The 25,794-nt window shown below is 44.7% G+C and overlaps 1 long non-coding RNA gene across 1 annotated transcript; it reads right to left on the reverse strand.

The window, feature by feature from the left end:
* Nucleotides 1-5,198: 5,198 nt before the first annotated feature.
* On the reverse strand, nucleotides 5,199-12,853 carry LOC121085859. The gene is made up of 4 exons (XR_005827216.1): nucleotides 12,732-12,853; nucleotides 12,566-12,609; nucleotides 10,567-10,674; nucleotides 5,199-6,160 (listed from the first exon to the last, which is right to left on the reverse strand). It is a non-coding gene; the product is annotated as an uncharacterized LOC121085859 (long non-coding RNA).
* Nucleotides 12,854-25,794: the final 12,941 nt, after the last annotated feature.

Genomic DNA, 25,794 nt, shown 5'->3' on the forward strand with positions numbered 1-25,794 from the left:
GGAAGGTGTGGTTAAGCAGAACAGCTTGTAGCAACTCTATAAAAAAACGGAACCAACTAACATGGGACAGAACGTTCCCCACCAGACTTGAAAATGAATCGGACTGTCAGGACACCGAAGCACCAGGGTGGTAGCTATTGCTGTGAACTCTTTCCTTTTTTTTCCCTTCTTTCTTTCCTTCCTTTCTCTCTTTATCTCTCGCATTCTCTCCCTTTCCATTTGCAGATTTATTGTTGGGCAAATAAAGTTCCTTGGCTCTTGACTCCATTTTGAGTCTTAATTCTGTTCCCGGGAATACAAACAGAGCCACGCTCCGGTCTCAGACCGGCATGCAATGTGAATGTGGAAGGCAAAAGTGAATTTCTTAGCAGACATCTAGAGGCTTGAGTCACTGAGGCGAGTGGCTCCAGTGCCAGCGCGATCATCAGCAGAGTGCTCTAGCACAGTGCACAGGGGTACCCTGAACCAGCGGAACCTGAGGGGAGCAGAGAGACCTGCCAGGAGCCCGCAGCTCACCCAACAGTGGCTGAGGAGACCTGGGCAAGGCCAGGAGCAACAGCTGGCGAGCCCCCACACCTACAAAAGAAGCCCTCAGCGACCGGGAGCTACCAGGGCAGGCAAGCAGGACATGGCACAGCAGTTTGCACAGAAGGGTATGCAGGAAGGGTGCTGTAGTTCTGCCAGCTCAACCAGAGAACAAATGTCACACACCTGCCACAAAGCCACAGCAGAAAGCTCTGCACCCACCACTGTGGTGACGCAAGTTGAGGCGGACTTAAAAGAAACACTATGTCTGCGTGGCTGGGTTTGGACAAAATGGCCTTTATTGTTTATACAAACTATATATATATATCTTAGACAGTGCAGGTGTTAGACCCTGATAGGTATTTGTGTCCTTCTTGTTGCTTGCTATTTGCTGTTGCTGTAGGTGCCCGTATGCTGCGGTTCTTCACACGCTGTTTACATACCTGACAATTTGTGGCTGTCTTAAAGGTACACGGCTAAGTCTTTGAAGTCAACTAAATTATCTGCAGACCCGCTGCAGAGCCCAACACACCACGACTGATGCAGCTGCCCAGACAGAGCTCGGGTGGGAACATGCAGCCACCCCGGTGCCAGGCTGCAGGCTGTGCCCTGCTCTTATGGCGGTACCGGCGGCAGCAGCCAGCGCTCCCATGGACAATGTGCCTGGGTAGGGGAACTCCGAATAGTGACAGAGCTCTGGGGGGAGGTGAATACATTGAGGAGTATCAGGGAGTGCAAGACAGAGACTGGCTACTGGAACCGTGCCCTCCCTTCCCTGGGACAGGCCTGTCAGGCAGACAGGACACATGATATGGAGGATTCCCTATCCCCTTTCCACCCAGCAGAATGTGGTGACTTAAAGGATAGGGGGCAATGGCAACAAGCTCCTGCCTGGCACAGTCATTGCATCTCCTCCGTGACTACCCCACCTTCCCAGGCACACTTGCATAACAGGTATGGTGCTTTGCAAGTGGAACCAAACAATGACAAGGACGACAGTTTGTCTAGGTTGAAGGTGTTGCCAAGGTTAAGCCAGCCTACGCCTTGCATCAAAACCACTTCAATAAAGAAGAAAAGTCAGGTTATTGTCATAGCAGACTCTCTTCCGAGGGGAACAGAAGGCCCAACATGCAGACTAAACCCACTTCTTAGGGAAGTCTTCTGCCTACCTGCGACGCACGTTAAAGATGTGAATCAAAAACTTCCTACCCTGGTACGGCCCTTGGATTATTATCCACTGTCGATTTTTTCAGGTAGGCAGTGATGAAGATGCAATAAAAAGTCCTAGGGCAATCAAAAGAGACTCCAGGGCCTTGCGATGACTGGTTAAGGGATCAGCAACACAAGGAGCATTCTCCTCTATCCTTCCAGTTGCAGGGAATGATGAGGGAAGAAACAAGAAGACCCAGCAGATCAATACCTGGCTCTGAAACTAGTGTCATCAGCAAAATTTTGGGTGTTTTGATCATGGGTTTGTCTATGCACAGCAGGCATGCAGGTGACAGATGGGGCACACCTTTCTCAAAGGGGGAAAAAGGATCTTTGCACAGGACGTAGCAAGGCTCATTGAAAGAGCTTTAAAATAGATTTGAAGTGGAGAAAGGGATGAAATCAGGCTTGCTAAAGATAAGCCTGGTGTTGACACGCCAGTGTTTGAGGGATAGTGTGCTAACAGGGTCCTTCACTCTGCTCCATGGTGTGCTGAGTACACTGGAGCACATTTGAAATCACCCTATATTTACATGTGCAGCACCTTAGCCATCTCAGTGGAGGCAGGGGATGGAGATCGACATGGCAGCAAAGATGTAAGACTTGTTGGTGCATTAGAAACCACAGAAGCACCTGAAAACAGTCCCATAGGGATTAGGGCATCTCCCTAAAAAAAAGGTGGCAGGATCAACAGCCCAGCTGAAGTGCATCTACAGCAATGCATGCAGCACGGGCAACAAACAGGAGGAGCTGGAAGCCGTTGTGCAGCTGGAACGCTATGACATAGCTGCAATCAAGGGAACATGACAGGATGACTCACACAACTGAAGTGCTGAAATGAATGGCTATAAACCCTTCAGAAGGGATAGGCAAGAAAACAGAGGCAGTGTGGTAGTCCTGTATGTTATGGAGTGTTTTGACTATCTAGAGCTTGATGGTCATGATGGAAGGGTTGAGTCTTTATGGGTAAGAATCAAGGGAAAGTCCAGCAAGGCAGATATCATGGTGTGAGTCTGCTATAGACCACCCAACCAGGATATGCACGCAGATGAAATAGTCTATAAGCAGCTGGGAGAAGTCTTACAAGTGCTAGCCCCTGTTCTCATGAGAGGCTTCAACTGACCAGACTACTGCTGGATATACAATACAGAAGAGAGGAAACAGGCTAGGAGATTCTTGGAGAGTGTGGACGTTAACTTCCTCACACAGCTGGTCAGTGAGTCAACAAGGGAAGGTGCCCCACTGGACCTGTTGTCAACAGAGAGGGACCTGTGGGTTATGTAATGGTTAGAGGCCCTCTTGGGCATGGCAATCATGAAATTATAGTTTTTGATTCTCAAAGGAGGAGGAGGTTGGCTGAACGGCTACCTTGGACTTCCAGAGGGCAGACTGGCCTGTTCAGGAGCCTGGTTGACAGAGCCCCTTGGGAGGCAGTCCTGAAGGGCAAAGGAGCCCAGGAAGGCTGGACACGCTTCAAGAAGGAATTCTCCAAGGCATGGGAGCAGGCTGTCCCCAGGTGCCAAAAGACGAGCCAGCAGGGAAGAAGAACAGCCTGGCTGAACAGAGCGCTTTGGCTGGAAGTCAGGGAAAAAAAGAGACCTTACGACCTTTGGAAGAAGGGACAGGTAACTCAGGGGGACTACAAGGATGCCGTGAGGCTGTACAGGGAGAAAACTAGAAGGGCCAAAGCCCAGCTAGAACTTAATTTGGCTGCTGCACTGAAAGGCAATGGAAAATGTTTCTACAAATACATTGGCAAGAAAAGGAGGGCTAGGGAGAATCTCCATCCCCTATTTGATGCAGGGGGAAACACGGTGGCAAAGGCTGAGAAAAAGGCGGAGGTACTCAATGCTGTCTTTGCCTCAGTCTTTAATGGTAAGACCAGTTGTTCTTGGGGTACCCAGTCCCCTGAGCTGGAGGACAGGAACAAGGAGAGGAATTAAACCCCTATAATCCAAGGGGAAATGGTTAGCGACCTGCTACACCACTTAGACACACACAAGTCTATGGGGCTGGATGAGATAAGGGTACTGAGGGACCTGACAACCACTTGCAACCATTTATCAGCAAGGCTGGCTAACCGGGGAGGTCCCAGTTAACTGGAGGTTAGCAAATGTGACACCCATCTATAAGAAGGGCCGGAAGGAGGATCTAGGGAACTACAGGCCAGTCAGCCTGACTTCAGTGCAGGGGAAGGTTATGGAGCAGATCATCTTGAGTGCCATCACACAGCACATGCAGGACAACCAGAGGATCAGGCCCAGCCAGCATGGGTTTATGAAAGGCAGGTCAAAACTGATCTCCTTCTATGACAAGGTGACCCACTTACTGGATGAGGGAAAGGCTGTGGATGTTGTCCACCTGGACCTCAGTAAAGCCTTTAGCACCATCTCCCACAGCATCTCCTGGAGACACTGGCAGCTCATGGCTCGGATGGGTGTGCTCTGTGCTGGGTTAAAAGCTGGCTGGATGGCCGAGCCCAAAGAGGGGTGGTGGATGGAGTTACATCCAGCTGGTGGCCGGTCACAAGTGGTGTGCCCCAGGGCTCAGTACTGGGGCCAGTCCTGGTTAATGTCTTTATCAATGATCTGGATGATGGGAGTGAGTGCACCCATATAAGTCTGCAGATGGCACCAAGTTGTGTGGGAGTGTTGATCTGCTTGAGGGCAGGAGGCTCTGCAGAGGGACCTGGACAGGCTGGACTGATGGGCTGAGGCCAGTTGTATGAAGTTCAACAAGGCTCAGTGCCGGGTCCTGCACTTGGGTCACACCAACCCCACACAGCGCTACAGGCTGGGGCAGAGCAGCTGGAAAGCTGCCTGAGGGGAAGGGCCCTGGGGGTGCTGGTTGACATCTGGCTGACCATGAGCCAGCAGTGTGCCCAGGTGGCCAAGGAGGCCAACGGCATCCTGGCCTGTATCAGAGACAGTGTGGCCAGCAGGACAGGGGCAGTGATGGTCCCCCTGTACTTGGCACTGGTGAGACCACATCTGGAATCCTGTGTTCAGTTTTGGGCCCCTCACTACACGAAAGACATTGAGGTGCTGGAGTGTCTCCAAAGAAGGGCAGCAAAGCTGGTGAAGTGTCTGGAGCACAAGTCCTATGAGGAGCAGCTGATGGAACTGGGGTTGTTTAGCTTGGAGAAAAGGGGGCCCAAGGGGGAACCTAATTGCTCTCTACAACTACCTGAAAGCAGGTAGGTGTTGCAGCACTCCCCAAACTATCAAGCTGCAACAAGGTCTTTTACCATCTCATACCAGCATACTCTTCATGCCAACCCCTCTGCTGCCTTCTCTTTGTCTCACCTCATCCAAGGCACGCACTCTCTCTCTTCTCTCTGCTTCTTCCTCTCTTACCTTCTCTTCCTCGGCTGCTCTCTCTTCATTGGCTCTCCAACCACTTCACTTAACCAGCCACAGCTGCACCTTATCTCCATCAGCCAACCCACCGCCCCTGAAGCCAGTCCGCAGTTGTATATTATCAGTGATAATTAACCCGCCTTCATTCCTCTACAGGTAGGTGTCAGTCCTTCCCACAAATAACAAGCGATAGGACGAGAGGAAATGACCTCAAGTTGCACCAGGCAAGGTTTAGATTGGGTATGGGGAAAAGCTTCTTCACTGAAAGGGTTATCAGTCATTGGAACAGGCTGCCCAGGAAAGTGGTTCAGTGACCATCCCTGGAGGTATTTAACAGACGTGCAGATGTGGTCCTTAGGGACATGGTTTGATTGACTTGGCAGTGCTAGGTTAACAGTTGGACTTGATCTTAAAGGTCTTTTCCAACTTAAATGATTCTATGTACGTGTTTGTCCTTTCCTTGTGTATTCTTCTATTACGGACTTTGTTGCGCTGAGCAAAGCAGGCACCATGAAGCTCCCTACTCTTTCATTTTAGGCTTCACCGGGCAGCAAGATCAAGCTACCCTAATGCTACAGCTCATTGAGCTGTGCAGCAGCGTGAGCTGTAGGGTATCATGGGAGGACTGGAAATTTGCTGTTTGCTGCTCGTGGTCCTCTGTCAGCGTTGACTTCGGTCTCATAGTGTTTCTGTGAATAAAAGCACTTTATCCCAGCTCAGCCATGGGAAAGGAATATCCTGCATATCGTTGAATTTACCCTTGTGTTGAAGAAAAAAACTACTGCGTCCAAATAGAACCACTTTTTACTGTGTGCTTTTTCTCCCCCTGGCTTTGATTTTCTATGTAAAAAAGAAATCTTTTTTGTTTACTAAGCAATACATTGACTACGTGGAAGACAGAGCAAGACTCATCAACATTAGTTGAAGCTTTCTGCTGGTCCTACTGAGACGTATCTCAACTACGCACTGCAGGTTCTGCTTGGAGAGTGGTGGAGGTGGGGATCGCCCAGCTGGGGTTGCCACATCCTTTGAAACAGTCCTGGTTGCTCTCATGTTGGTGAGGAACCCTGTTGGATCAAGAAGGTGCATCAGGCAAGGAAGGGTCAGTAAGCCTCATGTACTTAGATCTCCTTTCCACCCATGGGACTAGTCAGCAGACACATCAGCCCTGCTGACCAAGAGACATGCTTTCTAAATGTCAGGGGCATCATTTCTTTACTCTGCTGCTCTGTTGTGCTAACTCTGCAGTGAGTCTGCTGGGGCCGAGAGTGGTCTGTAGTTGTCAGTCACTTCCCCGGAGCCACTGGGCAAGCACACACATTTTGGCCATTACTAAAAGCTATTCATTGCACACCACCTTTCCCAGTCCACTCCTCCAGTTCTTGGCTTGGTCTGGGCACACAAACATCTACCCCTCGCTCCTGTTGGAGGTAGAGGGTGTGCTCCTTTGCCACTGTAATGATGATACTTCTGTGTTGCTTGTTGCAGGACAGGAAGGAGATGGTCAGAGCTCGGGTGGATTCTGTGTGTAATGGGCAGCCCTTCTGTGTCCTGTTCTTGTCTTTGACATCATCCTTTCATTGCCTGACTGGCCAAAAAACGGGGTTCCAAAAGCCCACAACAAGACAGCAAGAGCAGTTGTTACAGCCCTACAGCTGAATTTTGAAGGACTGCCGCTCCCTTCTCCAAGTCCTGCAGGAATGAGGGGGAGCTGGCTGGCTCAGGAGTCATTATCTCACCAACATGCACGATACTTGGTGCAGCATCAAACAGCCTCTGCAGGGACTCACCTAGAGCTGCTGGTTGCCTGGATCTTGCCTAGGCAAACTCCAGATTCAGTGGGACCCAAGAGCTCTGTCTTTGTACAGAGCCAGGGGCAGTCACCTCGCGTGGAAGCAAGGTGCCACCTATCAGCAGCATCGAGAACCATACTTCCAACTCCTACCCTTGCCCCCAGCAGAGCACAGGCTTTAATGATCCGTTGAACTTGCCCAAGAATGTAAATTGCCCTCATTATGCCTATCACATATGATATGAGACATGCAAATGCATCAAGCTGTCACCATCTCTCATCTTCCAGGGGACCTTCCTCTGAAGAACTCCCCCGTGTCACCCCCAGTTTTGAAGGTCTGGCGGAAACTCTTTTAGAGCTACACAAAATATTTAGCACAGGCCCACACACTCGAAATGGCACTTGTGTAACTGACAAACCTCTAGAAGTGGTTTTTAATTTATTGCAACAACACAATTTTTCGAAGTTTCCAAGATTTTTGTGCATTTTAGAGTGAAAGGACATTTATTGCCACTTTTATGTGTAAGCTGCCTGCAGCCCCATATGACTTGGGGTATAAGGCAGATGAGCGAAAGGCCTTTAAACTAGTGTTGTTGCGCCTCTGATCTTGATTGATGTTGACACCAATTAGCAGAAAAGGAATCTTCCAGATAAAGGAAAAGAAGATTTTATTAAGCCCTAAATGCCAAGAGTCAGAATTCAATGCAAAATTCATTAGCGCTTATGGCAGGAGTCCTACCAGCTATTGCCAAGGGGTTAAAGGGAAATAAAAATTACATAAATAAGATTTTCAGGACTTTTAAATCCTAGCTTGAACAGTAAATGTGTGTGAGTGATTTTAGCTTGCTATTCTACACCCCTACTTTTAAAGGCTGTTCTGTTACACTTGCTAGTTTTAATCAGAGGCAACTCACACTGAAATCAGTTGTGTTCCCCTGAATGAAAAGCAAAAAGAAAAATAGAGGTAATATTTTTTTCATTCAGTTCTAAATGTATTTTTTGTAAATGCAATATTCACCAGGTAAAGGAAGAAGTCTTCAAATGGTATAAATAGAAATTTCACATGTATAAATATATACATGCACATATATGAAAATATACTATACAGGATCAAAATCTGATTTTAAATTTCTGGCTTAGGTACAGACAGTGACACAAAACCCATACTTGTCTTCGCAGACTTTTATCCGTAAACAATTGCTCAGAAAAATAAAGGAGCTTTGCTAGTTTCCTTATGCGGTATCACAAATAAATTCCAGTTTAACAAAGCTCTGGAACAATATCAGAAAGCTTTGTAAAAACAAAGATTAAATACACTTTTTATAAACTAGACATTAGATTGTGACAGTCAGGAGTCTGCAGAACTCTGAGCACCTGCTCTGTAAGGGAAGTGCCACAGCTGCCTGTTATTCTAATTCACAGCTCTTACAGAAACTGTGTTTTGGAGCAGTAACAAATATTTAGGCAAGTTGAGGCAGTTCCTTCCTATGGCATGTGTTCACAGCACTCAAATATCTTGCATATTCATGGCTCTCCATGTTCACTAGATTGTGTTTTGCTTTCTAATGCTGAGCTCTTCAGCTTTGTACGGGAAATCATAGTTCTCAGTTCTCAAAGCCAGAGCACCTGCCTGCCCAGAAACACATCCACAGATTTTCATTCCTCTCTCCTTACAGGTTGTCTGCTCTTCCAGTTCAAAGGACTGCACACATGAATGCAAATTTCTTACAACTCAATTTATCCAATGATAATTTAATTTCAACGTGTCCTAAGACATGTTCTTCCGTTGGCAGAGGATCCAGATGACCATCAGTTCACATCTGCTTGTCAGAAGCCCCAGGGCAAGCGCTGACTCTGAATTTACCTTCCAGTCTCATTTACTGCATCAAGTGTCATCAGAGTTTTTGACAGCAGCATCCTAGACTCATGGCTAGAAATTTATTGCTATTTCTTGCTTGCTGTGGACATTAGGTATTTGGCTTATACATCTCTCATCTTCCAAGACTAAGCATGGTAATTGTCTGTTTCACTTTGCTGGTGTAGTGCTATTCTCCTGAAAAGACTTAATCCCAGATTTATTTTAAAAATTAAGGCATCCCGTTGCTGCCTTTGCATCATTTGTTCCTGCCCTCCAAACAACCACTCTTCCTTCTTTAATATATACCTGTTGTCTCCCTGCTGCTTAAGGCAGGGTTTCATTTGTTATAAATTTGAGCAACTTGCCGGAGAGTAAGAACTTTGCTTTCTGATTGGGGCTAAGCACCGGTTTTAATTTTTAAAAATCCTTGAAGGTTGCTTATAGAAAAAGAACAACACTGTGCTCTCTCGTTAAATCACATATTCTGAAAATCGGTGAGCCTGGAAACTCTGATTGGAAAATGGAAAATAACTCTAGAAATGGGGATTTGGGGTTTCAAAGAATATGTTATGTTGACTCCTACTCCTACCTGATACTATATTGCCTCAGTTTTTCCTCAGTCCTTTTCAGCCACATTACTTTCTCACAGTATTTACATGTCCTGTAAATGAAGATGGACGTCTGTTCATTAATGGTAGTTATCTAAGCTGCTCTGTTCTTTAGGTCTTCATCATACTTCCTAATGTACCATTTTTATAACAGCAAACCTTTTTCAGCATTTAAATCTGGAGAGAAAGAGGGTTCCTGTTTGGAGTGTAAAACCCATCTAGCAACATCTCAGCACTGGAGCTAGAGCCACCTGCCACCAACCTCCCTCAGTCCTTCAGCAGCGAGTAGCACACTGCAGAAAGCTGTTTGCTCCTCTAAAGGATCTCAGCCGCAAAATATTGGGGAGTGTTTGACCAAGAATTATGGACTATGACTACCGTCTGTGTATGCACATAACAATCCAGAAAGCACCTATCCAGAGAAGCATTAGACATGGTTTCAACCTCTGCACCTCTAGAAGGATCTCTCATGCTGTGTTCACACAGCTGCAGAGGAATGCTTGAGACACCACTAGATGAAATGTATTTTTATTGTCTTTCTCTTGTTTCCTGATGAGGAAAAGATAGGGAAAACCTTGCTGTAGAAATACAGCTTGGGAATCTGTCTCTCACAACTATGTTGGAAAACTCCTTGGATGATCAGAGGGGCATTACAAATCTGAAATAATGGGGCATTGACTCAATCACACGATAGATACACCATCAATTGGTTGACCAAAAAAAGAAAGAAATCTTGGTTGAAAATCTCTTTGCAGGGAGTCAGATCTATTTCAGCATGATGTATAGATTCTGTTAGTTCTTCCTTCATGACAAAGAAGACTTCATGGGATTTAAAATTTACAGTATAACAAGAATATTTTAAAGCTTTCTGATGCAGAGACAAAGCAAAATTTATAATTCTGCCCCTTTTCTCACTCTAGAGTTACCTGTAAGCAGTCATGCAGAGAACAGAAAATGGAAATTGAGTGTTTTTCATAGATCTTCATATATAACAGGACCCCAGCAGAAATGCGAACATTGCCATCCCTGTCAGATTCTATGAATCCACAAATCCTGCTAAATACCTAATATCATGACTGAAGACGAGCCTAGAGGTGCAAGCTGTCAGTTATTTATAAAAGCCCTCTTTTCAGGACCAGCACTGACATCATCAGACAGAATGGTAGGGTTTTATTGTGGTAAACCTGAGTCATTGCCAGTGATCTTAGCACCTACCTTTTCAGCTGATGCTTCAACACAAGTCATGATGGGTGGAAATGGTAGAAGGATGGACATGTGCGTACTTTGAATCTAGTCCATGATCCAAACAGTCTTCAGTCATGACTGACAAAAAAAGTACAATAATCTATATCAGGCCTCTATCATCAACGCCACTGCTGCGCAGAGATTATAATAGGTCCCATGAACTCGTAAAATGACTTCTAAAAATCATGGAAACTTTTAGTATCCACATTATCCTGTGGCAGGGAGCTTCACAGTTTAGCTGGAAATAGTTTAAATCGTCAAATGTAGGAAATACAAACAGGATTTTCTTGACCTGTAAAGTAACTTATTGATTGAGGGTATTTTTTTTTCCAAACTGACAGAAGATGGAAGTCATGCTCTGTAGAACATGTAGATGTAATCCACAACAGCAGAAAAGCACCAACAATTAGTCAGAACCCTTCTACTGACTGACAAAAAGTAGACATATACTATCAGTGCAGACCAGTCTTTTGAGTACCCAAAGTGTGTAAATTAGACCCAAAGCGTAAATTACATATTAAGTGACAAGAATTTCAGAACATTGATCATCATGAGTCAGTCATTGGAGGAATAAATTCTTTCAAGAATGATAAAACTGCTGGTCTTGACGGCATCTGCCAGCTGACTAGATAAAATACCTTGGTAGAATGACAGTACTCCAACCATTTATTATGCATTCTGTCAGTGTGTTAGTGCATGTATATCACGGCACTCTAAAAATCAGAGAAGGATGCTTCAGAGCCAAAGAACAGTAGGCCTGTGTCCATACGGCATCATCTTCACAAATGGCATTAGCATCTGATCTTAATTAAATTAGTTATCACCATTTGCTAAATGGCTCCTAATACCAGAGCAAGCTGGACTGTTCCCAGAAAGTCCCTGCTGTTTAAGTGCTTAACATCACTGAGCAGTTCCAAGAGAGCTTTGGGAGGGCATGGACAGAGACCCAATGCCTGTAGATCCATCAGCAGCTGCTCATGACACTGGAAAAATCCAAAGTATGTAATTATTTGTAATTATTAAATTACACAAATTGATCACCACTCCATAGGGACCGCACACCGAAAAGTTTACATAAAATCACGTGAGAAATAGAACCAATGGTGCAGACAGAAATATGAACTGTCAGGAAAAGGTACTTGTGCTAATATTTTTAGCATCTGTCAGAATAAGCAACCAATCTATGATCATATAAAATCTTATTTCTTGCAGGTGACTCTAGACATCACAGTCCAAAATTAGGACTTCAGTTGTAAGGACTTCATGTCAAATCCAAACCATGTTGACCTGAACAGCTTCCCTGGATATCTGATTAGCACATCCAAAGCCAACTGTATATGAATTCAGATGAAACATACATGAGCCTCTTCCACCTTTAAAGTCAATAAGCTACTAAACAATTCTGTACATCCAAGACTGAGGGTGACTCACCCACGACTAGCACCTGGTCTATCTAGGTATCATACTAAATTGCACACTTTTCTGAAGGCCAGAGAAATCAAAATGCAATGTGAGTGCCTGCAAGAGCTCCATTTCCAAATGGAGCTGAGAGGGAGATGAGGAGACCAATGGCAACCAAATAGTGCTGTGAATCACTGCAGTCACACAGTACTGCTCGGCACCTGTACATGGGCTCTGCGTGGGAAAGGTCAGGGCTGGCAGCATTTGTAGAGTTAGATAGGCTGCAGTGGCTCAAGATCGCGTTGTCTTACTGGATATTCTGGATCAGTCAAAATCAGTGTGTCTTTCTGGGGATCGTCCTGTCTGACATCATGAAAGCACTAGCTACTAACAGCGAATGCACGTTGCATGTTTATGGTGGTGCAAAAAACTTTTCTAGCTACAGCAGAGATACAAAAGCTGTGGCAGCTACACAATTGGAAACGTACAACCTAATCAGTAAGAAATTTAAATTTAGCACAGATTTAAAAAAAAAAAAAAAAGAAAAAGAAAAAGAAAATTACCTTACCTAGTAACCTGAGAATGGATTGGAGACCTTCTCACATGAGTCAGCTGGAAGAACAAGAACATGCAGAAATGTGATGATTAGAAATACACAGAAATGTGTGAACATAGGCTGGTTGAATAGCAGAGCACATCGTGGTCTGCGGCACCGTGAAAGAATTGTAACATACTAAGGATTTAGCCTGGGCAACGCATACACTTCCTGAAACTCTATCAGAAAACAAGAAAAGGACATATAACAGGAAAAAAGAAGCACAGAAATAGCTGTGCAGGCATAGAAGGATAAACAACTCTTTTCTTCCCTTTCTGCAAACCAGAACAACGGCAGAAGACTGAAAAGCCTTTTTCAAGCCTAATGGTCCTTGACAGGAAAAAGGAAATAATGCCCTAATTGCCAAAAATGGCAAGGAGAGGAAAGAGGGCAGAATGTCACGGTTACAATTTGTTTCCAATTCATTCTCTCTTTCCAAGGTTCCTTCTGCCCTTTAAGAAATCAGTACTTAAAAAATAATGGACTAGACGATTTCCAAACCAGGAGCCTGGTATAATTCATTTTAATGCCACTCCAGCTGGCTGGCCAATACAATAGATCATCACATTGCGAAAGAACCCTTTGGTCCAGACTATGTATCAGACTGAACTTCTAGATGTATAGCATATTTATCATGACTCTGCTGTCACACAAGGTTATCATGCTGGTATGCAATATTTCTCCATCTCTCCCTTACTGAATTTAGTTCTTTTAGCCAAAATGGAGATGATCAACATAAAAAAACTATGCTGACTTTTTCAGAATTAGATGCCCAGAGTTAAATATCTACCATGACACACTGAGGAAAGGTAACAGCAGACAGTATTGTTACACATAATCCTCAAGATTACTTTTCTTAGTATGAGCCAGTGTTCAGTCTTGGAAAGACGTGCTGCATTATATTTAGTTTCAGCTACACCAGATATGCTCCACTGCTTTCTCTGTTTAGAATGAGCTCCATGAATAAACAGAAGATATCTTTTTTCTTAAGGTTATTCCCCTCAGCACAGAAAAAAGAAGAAAATTCTGCATGGTTTTGAGCCATTTTTTTCCCAGATCCAGCAACAAAACACTTGGAACACGCCAGAATTGAGGTCATGTTATTCCTCTACTAGGAAACCAAGCTGAAAGGTCCAAGACATCACAGGAGACACCTCAAAGACCTTAGCATGAGAAAAAGTGACACAACTAATTAAAACTTTGTTTTGGAAGACACAGAGTACTTGATATTTCCACTGCTTTCATGGGAAGTCAGTGCTCTGAACTTCTGACAAATCAGGTCACGTATTCAAGCTCCTTACTGTGAACCTTAAGGTCTCTGAACTTAGCTCTGACTGCTGCTGTGAACTTTGATCTAGGAGGTTTAAAACACACGAGGGCAACAGAAATGAAATCCACTTTTACTCAAAGGTCATGGTCAATAGCATTTATTTTTTCTGGTCTTATTTTCTTCTTCCAGCATCATGTATTTTTGTCTGTAAGTGACAAGTTTGACCAGACCAGCATTGATTAAACAAAACCCACAGACTCACTCAATATTTCAATGATAGAGGATTGCTGGAGGAAAAGAAATATTTATTTTTATTTCACCTTCCATTTCCAGCTAGGAGTGAATCGAGCAGTGACAAAAATGTGCTGTGCAAATGTCTTTCTATGCTATTTCCATCTGGAAAGCCTCGTGTATCCCCCAAGAAAGCCTGTTCTCATGAGCATCCCACCTTGTTCCAATGAGCTTCTGAGGTCTGAAGAGCTGAGTCGAGGTCCCTTCTGGCTAATTAGTTTACTGCAAACTCTCTGCCACCTATTTTCCTGCACTCCTTAACATTTGCAGCACTGCAGCTAAAGCTTCTTGCCCATTACCATCCAGACTGTGTATCTATTTACTGACAGTCCTTACCCTTTTCATGATATCTCTAATTTTATCCTTAAGGCCTTGTGTTACTCCTTCCTGCCCATATTTATGGTCTTATCTTTACCTTTTCCTCCCTTTTCTGCCCTCACACTCTTCCGTCGGGCTCCTTCTTTCCTCTGGTCCATCAGGGCTGTATCACTCTACTGTTCTTGCTCGGACTCCCTCACTTTCTACCCCCCTGATAGACTTCACCCTCCATTCTCAGCAAGAATCACAGTCTTAGAGTGCAGTGCCACAGGCCACTTCAATCCCCGAGTTACATTTGGGTAGGGCTTCACAGCACATCAGCCACATGGTGATAACTGGTCATGTTCACACTCCCACCTCCTAACAGCTGCGAAGTGATGCAAGCTTCTCAGAGGGAGTTGTTACTCCAGCGTAAGATCCTGCTAGATCTCTAGGAAAGAAGACAACGAAGCTTAGAAGTAGTAAACAAAAAGCAGGAAAGAGGCAACGAGAAAGGCAAGTTGTGTGGCTGGAACAACGCATGTTTTGTTGCTGCTACTATGAAGCAACAGCAACAGTAGTAACAGTACTATGCTCTTACTACTTTGTAAGAAGTGATGTTTGCAGCTTGGAGGGAAGGGAGACTGGCCACCAACATGTGGTAAGTATCCCTCCAGTGTGCTATAGCTTCTTCTGTCCTGCTGCTGCTGGCCACCAGGAAAATGGCATCAAGACAGTCTGCCCTGGCATGGACTTACTGCAGGTGTCATCCCACAAATGCCTCATGGCATCTGCCATAACGGGAGAGAGCTGGGGACAGGCAATAAGTTAGAGGTGAGATCTGGCAACACTTTCACCTGCACGCAGCAGGAGGAAGGGCTCGTCCACGCTCAGCCAGCCTCCCAAATCACCCTTGAGCCTAGCCAAAGAGAAAGGAGACTTGATTTTACCAAAGCCTTTTTCCTGGGATAGAGGCTTGAAGAATGTAAGGCTGGAAAGAGCAAAAACCTTGTATCTAGGGACAGATAACTGGGAAAACGTTGTCCCAGGGCACTTAACTACTATATTATTCATTATGGCAAATTTCACATCTAGTTCAGTGAGAGCAGACTTTGACCAAAATCAAGCAAAGCCCTGTTTCTTGGGTCACATTGCTATGTGCAGGATGAAAAGCCTAACCAGACACATCTCAGATGATATTGACATTAGAAAGGTGCTCCTAGGGCAGCATTTCTCAAACAGAGGTTCCTTCAATGAGTGGTGGTCCCTAAGATTTCCTGGCTCTTGGCTATACCATACCCAAGAAGCCATGGAGCAAGTAAACAGGCTGAAGCTCTTTGAAATTTTTTGGCTACTGAAGATCATTCCGCAGCATGTAGCAATGAGTAAAAACTCAGGTCAGATGGTCACAGCAGGCAACTGGGATCCAAGAGTTCTTGCATTGGCACGTTATCCTCAAACACTGGCATAAAGCAATTAACATTTCTGTACTTCACTCAACATGAGCATAGTTAGCATGACTTGAAATAATAGACAGCACATATACCTAAGAAATGTTTCAAAGCTGTGAAAAAGTTAAGTATAATAAAACAGTAGAACAAGATCCCCAGTCTGTTTGTACTGATAGATATAAAAATCAGGACTCCTGCTGTCTCACATTTTCAGGATAATTGCTAAAAAAGAAAATTATCTATTTGTCAAGTCAACTCATTAAACCAATTGAGACTTTGAACTACTTGATTTGGGTGCAAATTTAATCAGGGAGTGAAGGGGTGAACTGACACAGAACACACATCCTACCTTCTGCCCTAGAGCCATTTTAGATATTAAAGTAACACAATATTCTTATTGTTATTTTATAAGCTAGCTGAAAATCAGCATTAGTCTATGTGCTGCTTTTCCACAGTGACCAGAGCAAGCGCTTATTCATACATCTGTAGTTAATATGCCTTTTAAAAAGTAAAGAGAGTCTGTAATGGGCTTAGATGTCTCTGACCTGTACTAATTCTGGTGGAGGAGGACGGGCAGTGCGATGCAGTCACTTTGCTGAGCAGCGCCTGTTTGCTGTTCAGGACTTTTACATCAGCAGGCAGGAGAGCAAAGTACCAAGACCAGTCCAGCTCCCTCCTGTCTCGCTGCTGGTATGGCTCATGCTCCTGCGCTGCACACACTGCTCCCGGCTCCATACGTGCACCACAGCAAACTTGCACCAAGCCTCTCAAGTTAAAGCTTGAGCTTTTCCAAGGATTCATTTCAGTATAGGAATAAAATCAGTTATTCCCATACATATTATTACACTTCACATGTAACACTTAACATGTAACACCATGTAACACTTATCACATAACACATGGCAACATGTAACACATCTTAGCACGTAACAGGTAATACTTAACACATTGTAACACGTAACACATTGTAACACATAACATGTAACACATTGTAACATGTAACACATCTTAACACATAACATATCATAACATGTAATATGTAACACATTGTAACATGTAATACATTGTAACACTTAACACGTAACATATCATAACACATAATCATAACACTTAACACGTAACACTTATCACGTAACACATCGTAACACGTAACACATCGTAACACATCATAACACTTAACACGTAACACTGAACACTTAACATATAACACATCGTAACATGTAACACATTGTAACACTTAACACGGAACACTTAACATGTAACATGCAACACATAACACAACATTGTAACACATAACACATCATAACACTTAACATGTAACACATCATAACATGTAACATTTTAACACTTATCACATAACACATTGTAACATGTAACACGTAACGCATCATAACACGTAACGCATCATAACACGTAACGCATGTTTGTTCAGGGCATACACGTGTGTGCTCAAGGCATACTTCTGTGCCGAGCAGAATCTGTGCTGTATTTACAAGTACAAGCCCATGCGCAGAGCGCTCACTGTAATGAACAGTGTGGGGAATGAAAGGTCTAACGAATGTAGATGCTATCAAAGCTGTTCTCTTGCTCAGAAGTGAATGTTAATGCCAATTACTCATGTTTCTTGATTAAACTCTCTCCGAACATTAAGTACTGCAGAGAAAAAAAAAAAAGAAAAAAAACCAACAACAACAAACCACCATCACAAAATATGCACATTGCAGTCGAGTGAGAAGCTGGTACCAAGAGTCCAGGGACAAAGTGTACTCCGAGTTGTGGTCCTTCAAGGAGCGCTGCCATGAAAGTGGCACGTGGATGTGATCTACAGAAGATGTCTGGGTTGAGTATTCCACTGGATCACAGTTGAATAAGTGGACACCAGACTCAGGTGTACTTCCAGCACACGGGAAGTCCTTGCAGGAGCAAATGGCTGAATGAGGACATTTTCTGTGGACAGTTAGGAGGTTCCAATAAAGATGTGTCAGTTCCCAAGATCTGCAGCTGGGAATCACACAAACCAGGAGAGTCAGCTGGCAATCTCTCATCATCGGATTTGGGGCTACTGCCTCAGTTTGACTGGATCCACGTCCACTATTTGATAAACCATTCAGGAGTACATCTGCAGCAATTTTTTCTATCAATATTTTGATATTATACCAAAGGGGCAGGCACCCTGTTATATATCTGTATACTTGAGCTCCAAAATATGGGGAAATGCATCAACCAGGAAGAAAAGTCAACATTGGGTTTCTCTTAAAAGATGAAAAGGCTTATTATCAAAGCTACAGGAATGCATGTTTGTTTTCTATTATGAAATTGGCATTTAAAAGCAAAGGGCATACTTAAATAATCTATTCCCAGCCATCTTCTCTGTCTCAGGGCATGGAACTTTGTACAACTACCACTGCCTTGAGCCAGCGGTTTCCTAGAGCTGTGGCACAGTGACACAGTGACACCCTAAACTAGCCCGGGCACACTGAGCTACACAGCAGATGCAATACTGGGAACAGACAATAACGAGAAAGTTCAGAGTTGAAATAAAATTGAAGGTGGCTGGTGGGAGAGCTGCTCTCCCTTTCCATCACTGGATTCAGGCTGGGCTGAAATCTGCTGTCTGGGCCTCAGGAGCATCCAGGACCCACTCCACCGGCCTGCCAGCTTGCATCTCACCAGAAGAGTTCACAGCTAAACAGATACATCATATAAAAGCTGTGGGGAGAGGAGTGGCAGGAACAGGGAAGCGTCATGTCCAGGGACAGGCAGGAAGCCATTAGCAGAGCTGGAAAAGGCCACCAATGTCCCAGTCGCAAAAGCTGTGCTTTAAATATTGAACTACCCAATGTTAATCCCATTTGTTATTGATAGATCACCGCACCTGGCATAAATAATGCTTTACACTTTGAAAATATCACTTCATAAATCTTCATGACAGGCATGTGTGGTGGGTGGGCACCCAGCATCGCCCCCACTTTACCGAACTGGGACGCCCACGCATCGCAGCAGGTAGAGACAGAACTGCCAGAGGATGCGCCTGCAGCAGCCGTGTTGGGGAGAGCGCGAAGGCCAACAAATGCCCACAGAAACCTCGCCATGAACCTTGCAAACAGCAGTACATCGTGGTTCAAACCTCAAGCTATGGCTCCTTGAAGATAATCGTGAGAAGGACGAGAGTGACTCCAGATGAGCAGACAATTCACCAGGAACAGCTTAGCTAAATGCCCTCCAACAGGAAGAGGCAACCAGCCTGGTGGCTGGGCTGTGCTAAGGCTGAGGAGCAAAGTCCAGCTCACCAGGACACCAGAGTGCTGCGCCTGCCCACGCCGAGCCGACAGCCAGTGCAACTGCTACCGACAGCACTACAATTCTCACACAAATTTAAGTTAGCAGGAGAAAAAGAAAGAGATTGGAAGTAATGGGGGACATATGAATCACATCTGCAAGTCTTTGTGCAATTTAGTTTAGAAATTTAAGATTTAAACTAATGTATTCCTTGGCCAAAAGTTATTCTAGCTTCTCTAGGCAGGTAGTAATAGAAAGAAATGTGATCTTTTTGATTAAGCCAGAACATTTACTGCCACTGGGAAGTGCTGCACATAATGTACCGTGGGGACGTGGTGCTTTCTGCAATTTCTGCTACAATTGCAATATCTTACAGTAAACCTTCAAAAGTACAGTACATAGGAAGTCTCAAATCATTCTCATTAACTGCATTTATACAACAGAGAGCCTATCTATTAAGGTGTTAGAGGTGCTCCCAGTAAAATAAATTAAGATTAAGTCCCGATTCTGCTTCCAAACACCCAGTATAAATCTAGACAACTTGCCCTACTTCTGTAGCACTATTCCAGATTTAAACCTGTTCAACCAGGCTCTTAAATTTATGCCTTACTTGGGCACTTGAGTATTCCTACCAGTGTCATTGAGGCTGCTCTCATAAGCTTTAAATTCTCCAGTATCTTTGAAAATTTAAGTATGTGCCAAGGACTAAAATCTGACCTCCGAGGCTAAAAACAACAGATTGGCAGAGAGCTGAAAGCTAATACAAAACCATTAATGAAAATCAAAAGGCACAAGAGCTTCAGAAGAAAAGAGGACTTAGAAACAGTTAAATCCTGGGAGGAAAAAGGAGAGCTGAAATCCGTGAGCACGCACTTTCGGTTCAAATACTGCAGTATTTAGTCCTGCCTCAGGATCCCACTGTAGTCATGCTGCACGGAGAGAGGCTGAGTCTGTGCCTCCCCAAAAGCTTACACCTGAGATTTTCCACACTTAAGATTTTCACTTAATCTGTAACTACTTAAACACCCTACAAACGCCACCATTATCTGAAATCTACTATTAGGGAAAGTAAGGTGCAAGAAATAAGTCAACTTACCTACGGCCTTATCACACACTCAGTCACTAGGAAATGAGATCTGGGTATCCATCTATTCTACTGCCATAAACAGGGAAAAGCCAGCTATGTTCGGCAATAAGCTTTTGGGGGGTTGCTTGCCATTCAGGCTTATGCAGGAAATGGAATTTTCCTGTTCCTGTCATCTGAAATGCCTCTAAGGTCACAACTGCTCAACGGGAAGACAGTAAATACCGCAGCCTCATCTTCTTAATGCACACAAGAAAGAGACAAACTCAGCCTAACCTTATAAGTTTACTTTGGGATCATCTTTATAGTCCAGATAACTCCCAGCTCAGCCAATGCAAGAAGCGTAAGTGATATTGTAATATGAATAATAAATCTTAACTTGGGGCCTAGCAGGAAGCTATGGAATGCCGACAAGCGGTGCTGTACAAAGCCACTTCAGAGACCTGTGCGAGCACAAGGGGAAGATGTGCCAGGCTGTGGGCACGTTAGGTTGCCCAACGAGGGCATGTGGATACTTGCCTTGCTGTCCGCAGGCAGGTTGTTGCCTATCGTCTCCCACACTGTGGACTGCATACATGTCGAATTCTTCCCTGAATAACCATCCCCCTAATTAAGCCAAATGCTACTTAATTCAGCCAGCTTGTAAACGGCACATTCATTATTCAGAGTTCTCCGTATCTGAGAGAACTGAAGGCAAATAAAAACAAAGCTCCTCACAGGATTTAACACCCACCCCACTGGTCCGCAGAAACTCAACTGGAGGCACAGCACAGCTCCCCCCCACTCCCCCCATCATTCTTTGTCACCTGTAAACAGATGTGAGAAGAGATGGCAGCCGATCACCCACCAGGAGGACCAGGAGCTCTTCCTGTGGAGTGGCCAGAGGCAAGGGACATGGGGACAATGCCTGAATGGTATAGAGGAATGAAGCTGGGTTAATTAACACTGATAATATCCAGCTGTGGGCTGGCTTCAGGGGCGGTGGGTTGGCTGATGTGGACAAGGTGCAGCTGTGGCTGGCTCCTGCTAAGTAGTTAAATAGCTTTAAGCGGGATGGAAGAGGAGCAGCTGTTGAAGAGAGACCTGGAGGAAGCAGAGGGAGGAGAGAGCGTGCCCCAGAGGTAGGGGAGACCAGGAGAAGGATGCAGCAGAGGGACTCACCTGAAGAGGCTGAAGGAACAGCACGGACAGTAGATAAACCGTTGAAACCTTGTGGGGGATCAGCAGCTGTGCTGAGGCAAGGTGTGCTAACTACTTACTGAAGTTAACCTAGTATGGGGTGGTAAAAGTCTTGTAGCAGCTGGCTAGTTTTGATAGTGTTGTGACAGAATGGCATCAGAGAAAGAAGAAATAGGCATGGCCCTTCCAGGTGGTTAGTGCTGATTCTCCCACATCTTTTCTGAAGCGCAGCAGATGCTGCCCATGGAGCAGCTGCCAGCCCCCAGCTGTTGTGCTGTTGATCTCCAGCATGCCTGTGGTGTTTGCATGCTGGAGCACGAGGCTCCGCTTCCTGGCTCCCAGCTGCCTGATGGCTTGGAGAACTGGAAGGAAATATTATACACTCTCTCCCACCTGCTTGTGCATTAGTCACAAGCCAGCCCAGCATCTAAGTCTTTCGTTTGCATCATCCCACCCCCTGGGGAAGGATGGGATCTGGTCGAGGCTCACAAGAAAATGGCAACCCAGCCATTTGGCTAAGCTACACACAAAGAGCCATGCCTTGGCTGTGGATTAGAGCGGGCATCTCAATGGTGTTCCATCCTTATCTTCTTTTTCTTTAGAGGTTGCTGAAAAAAATACAGTTAGGTCAGTGCAAGAATAGAACACGGAAACAGCCAAACAGAACCACGGAATGGAGTGAGAGAGATCAGAAGTGGAAAAGACAACTTTGCAGCTAGACATGTTTTTTTAGAGACAGTATCAATTTGATGCAAAAGTACTTAGAAATTTTAGTTGAATACAGCAACTCAGAGCAAGCCAAAAGTTGAGCTAGTTTCCCCTGGATTACTGATATTTTGTTTTAGATTGCCCAAGTATTTTGACCCTCCCCCCACTGGATCATGCAAAATAAATGGAAGTTGCTGTGGGAGAACGCGCTCCCTCCCTGGCTTTGGCTGGCCACCTTACTTTAGTCAAAAGAGGGTTCTGCACCCATATTTTCTTGCTCCCAGAGGACTCCCTCGCACCCAGATGCAGGCTCTTCTTGATTGCAGCTCCCTGCATCTCAGCTCTCAACAGCAGAATTTGCTGAAAGGAAGCCAGGTGGATAAATTTCACCTAGTGAGGAAGCCACTTCCCAAACTGAACCAGCTTCCATCAGTTCCTCCGTAACCCACACTCTGAGCTGATTTTAAATTTCTCTGATCAAGTAGAGAAGAGATCTGAAGGCACCTCAAGCTTGGTCTGTTTCTATCTCCTTGCTTTTATCGATATAGGTTTCCTTTGGTTTTCTTAATAGAAAAAAGGGCTCCAAGAAATATGATCTGTTTAAGGTTGAACAAAACACCCATTTAAATCTAAATGAAAGGTTTTGAACATACAGAAAAAAGAAAACAGCTTATTTTAGGTTAAACCCCACCAAAATAATGACACTGCCCTAATCAGATCAATGTAAAGACCCTGTCAAAATTTTTGACGGCAGTACCTAAGAAATGACAGTACAATTTCTGATCATACAAACATGACTTCCCCCATACCTTCCCAAATTTTTACTCAATTAATCATTTTTTTTCCTCCACAGCCATACGTAAGGTGGGGTTTTTAGGAGGATTATTCACTGAAAATTTTCTAGTAAGTGTGTCTATGTTCAGAAATTTTCACATTTCTAAACATATGCACTTTCTCATGCATTCATGCACACAAGTTATTATTGGTTTTTAAAAGAAATTACAAAATGGTTCTGGAAAAAATCCCAAATTCAGGGCTGTCTGGGAACTGCTTATGTTTTCTTTATTCATGACAGAGTTATTTGACGCTGTTCTCAGTCTGTGATTGGAACACCTGTTTTCATACAGAGAAATAACAAATATTAAATACCCCAAAATCCAGCCATCACCATGCAGCCAACTCTTCATATGGATTAAGTGGAGGTCTGGTTTTCACTGGTAATAATCTGTGTATTGGTAAGCCACAGAGTAAGATCCCATAAATAATATTAAATAGAATTTAGACTTCAGAGTCTGAAATTCAAAATTAGGCTTTCCAGTAGTGTGACTCTCCTCAGCAGTTTGGCTTTGCTTGCTGACTAGTAACGCTGTGTAGAAGATAGGATATCAGCAGTGGGATTATCAGGCACATTGTTTCCAGTATTCACACATGTAAAAGTCCACTTTCCTTTATATAAGATTTGTCAAACAACATTATGACTATCATCTTCATTTGTCTTTTTAAAGAAAAACTATTTCAAAACGATGGCAGATCGAAGCCAAACCCTAGTTCACAAAGATCAAGACGTTTTCAGAGGGTCTCTGGTATTACAGGAATAGTAGGAGACTGATACTGCAGACATAGCGTGTTGCAAACTTGGTACAAAGAGATGAGCAAGTTAATAAAAGGAAATCACACTATAATATGTGTTTACATGGAGGGAAATAAACTGATACAAAAGGGAGTGCGGTTCCCAGCACAGAGAGATAAACTCAGACTGATACCAAAGCTAGCCGGGCACAGTGAGGCAGGGAAAACCAACAGCAAATATGAAGAAACAGAGTCCTTCAGGCTACAAGATAAATTGTGAAAAAACATGCTGAGTTCCCATTTCAGAAGTACATAAGCTACTTACTCTGTGTCCTTCGCAAAAGTAAGAGAAGTGGCTGGCCAGGTTTATGAAGGTGCAGAGGACTATAGGAAAGGACTGAAATAGTGCATAGCACAGTAAGGGAGGCACCTACCTACCCAAGAAATGATGCACCAACACATGCAACGTCAGTGACAAGTACTGTTTCTCCCTTCCAACAGCACCAAAGAGTCAAATTTGTAGAAGCACTGGACCTCACTTTTTCACACTTACGTTCTGAAACTGGAAACACCAGGGTTTGCATAGAATGAAACACATTAAATGCCTTAGTAGAGGAAGAACAAGGTTTTGGGGGGACACCAGATGGTCAGGACTGGGGAAAGCCATCTACCCCATAAGTTACACAAGTTCGTTATCTCCCCTCTCAGCCTCTGTGTCTGCAAAAGGCTCCTACCTCACAGTCCTACTGGGAAGAGATCAATAGTGCAAGGAGGAAACACATGGTGTTTTCTTTATCATGGGGCAGCAGAAGATGCTTTTTGCCCCGGCTGCTGAAGGACTTTTGCACAGACACTATGCGCTACATGCAAGACATCTGGATTAAGTATGTGATCAGGATCCCCTGGGTTTTCCTACAAGTTGTCCTCCTGCATTAATATCCAAGGGAAAAATGACAGAATGCAAATATTCAATAGCAAAAATTCAAACAGTAGAATTCTTTTTTTTTTTTTCCCCAAGCTGGTCACGAAGTGCAAGAACATGTCACAAGCTGGTCCCCACTTCACCCATGGCCCTCTGGGTCTCCTTTCATGAGGGCAGAGCCTTCAGGAGAGGTTAATGCACATTGGCACAGAGAGCCTGTCCTGTTGCTGTGGGAGGATGAGCTCTCACCTTTTTAGAGTAACGACAGAAGAGACAACTGTGTGTAACAGAAACACGCAGCGCCTGTTACAGAGGAAGGCAGTGAGGCCAAATCGCTTGATGAGCAGCAGCGCCCAGAAGCGCTGGAGATGTCTGGTCCCTTGGGCTACCTCTGCTCACGTGTAGCCACCTCTGTGCCAAGGACATCCAGTGCTGAGACGAGCAGCCTGGTGCACACAAACGGCTGCCCACCAGCTCTCCCCAGCCACGAAAGGCACCCTGTGGGCACCCACTGCCGAGCTGCCGCCTGCCAATAACGCAGCTCTGCCCAGGCGCCTGCAGCCCCCCGGGGGGCTTAGCAGCCTCAGTGCTGCATCACGGGCAGTGAATCACATTGGTTCCATGGGACAATTGTTTCAAAGATGCCTAAAGTGCAACTTGTCTGTCAGATTGCAAATTCTTGGGAGGGTGAGGTGGAAATCATGCTTTTTAAGGGTTTGGAAAGCATCTTGTGTGTGGCAGGTGCTCCTGTAAATAAATGGCAGGTCCCATCAGGCTGAACAACTTGCCAGTTCCTCCTGCCTGGGTGGCACCTGAGCTAATGATGTTGAGCTGTGGAGGCCTGTGTACCCCATTACCTGACCCCAGAGCCAGCTGCTCCTCACACCTGCAAAATATGGCCAGGAAACAATTCCCTTATGGATTTTGTCTCTAACTGGGATGGTTGACTCCTGCTTCTGCTGCCCTGTGCCTGACAAGAGCCGAGTTTTTGAATCAAGTAGGATTTCCAACATGGTGCAACGGCTTTTTTCCCTCGAATGTTAAAACTTTGCACAGTTTGAAAATGACTCGGGGAGAAGATGGCAACAGCTGAAGGTGTCTGGCTAGAAATTGTGTTACCTCTTGATCCATCACGACTGCGTAGCAGCTCTG

Source organism: Falco naumanni, chromosome 3 (genome assembly GCF_017639655.2).
Source record: "Falco naumanni isolate bFalNau1 chromosome 3, bFalNau1.pat, whole genome shotgun sequence".
Classification (NCBI taxonomy): domain Eukaryota; kingdom Metazoa; phylum Chordata; class Aves; order Falconiformes; family Falconidae; genus Falco; species Falco naumanni.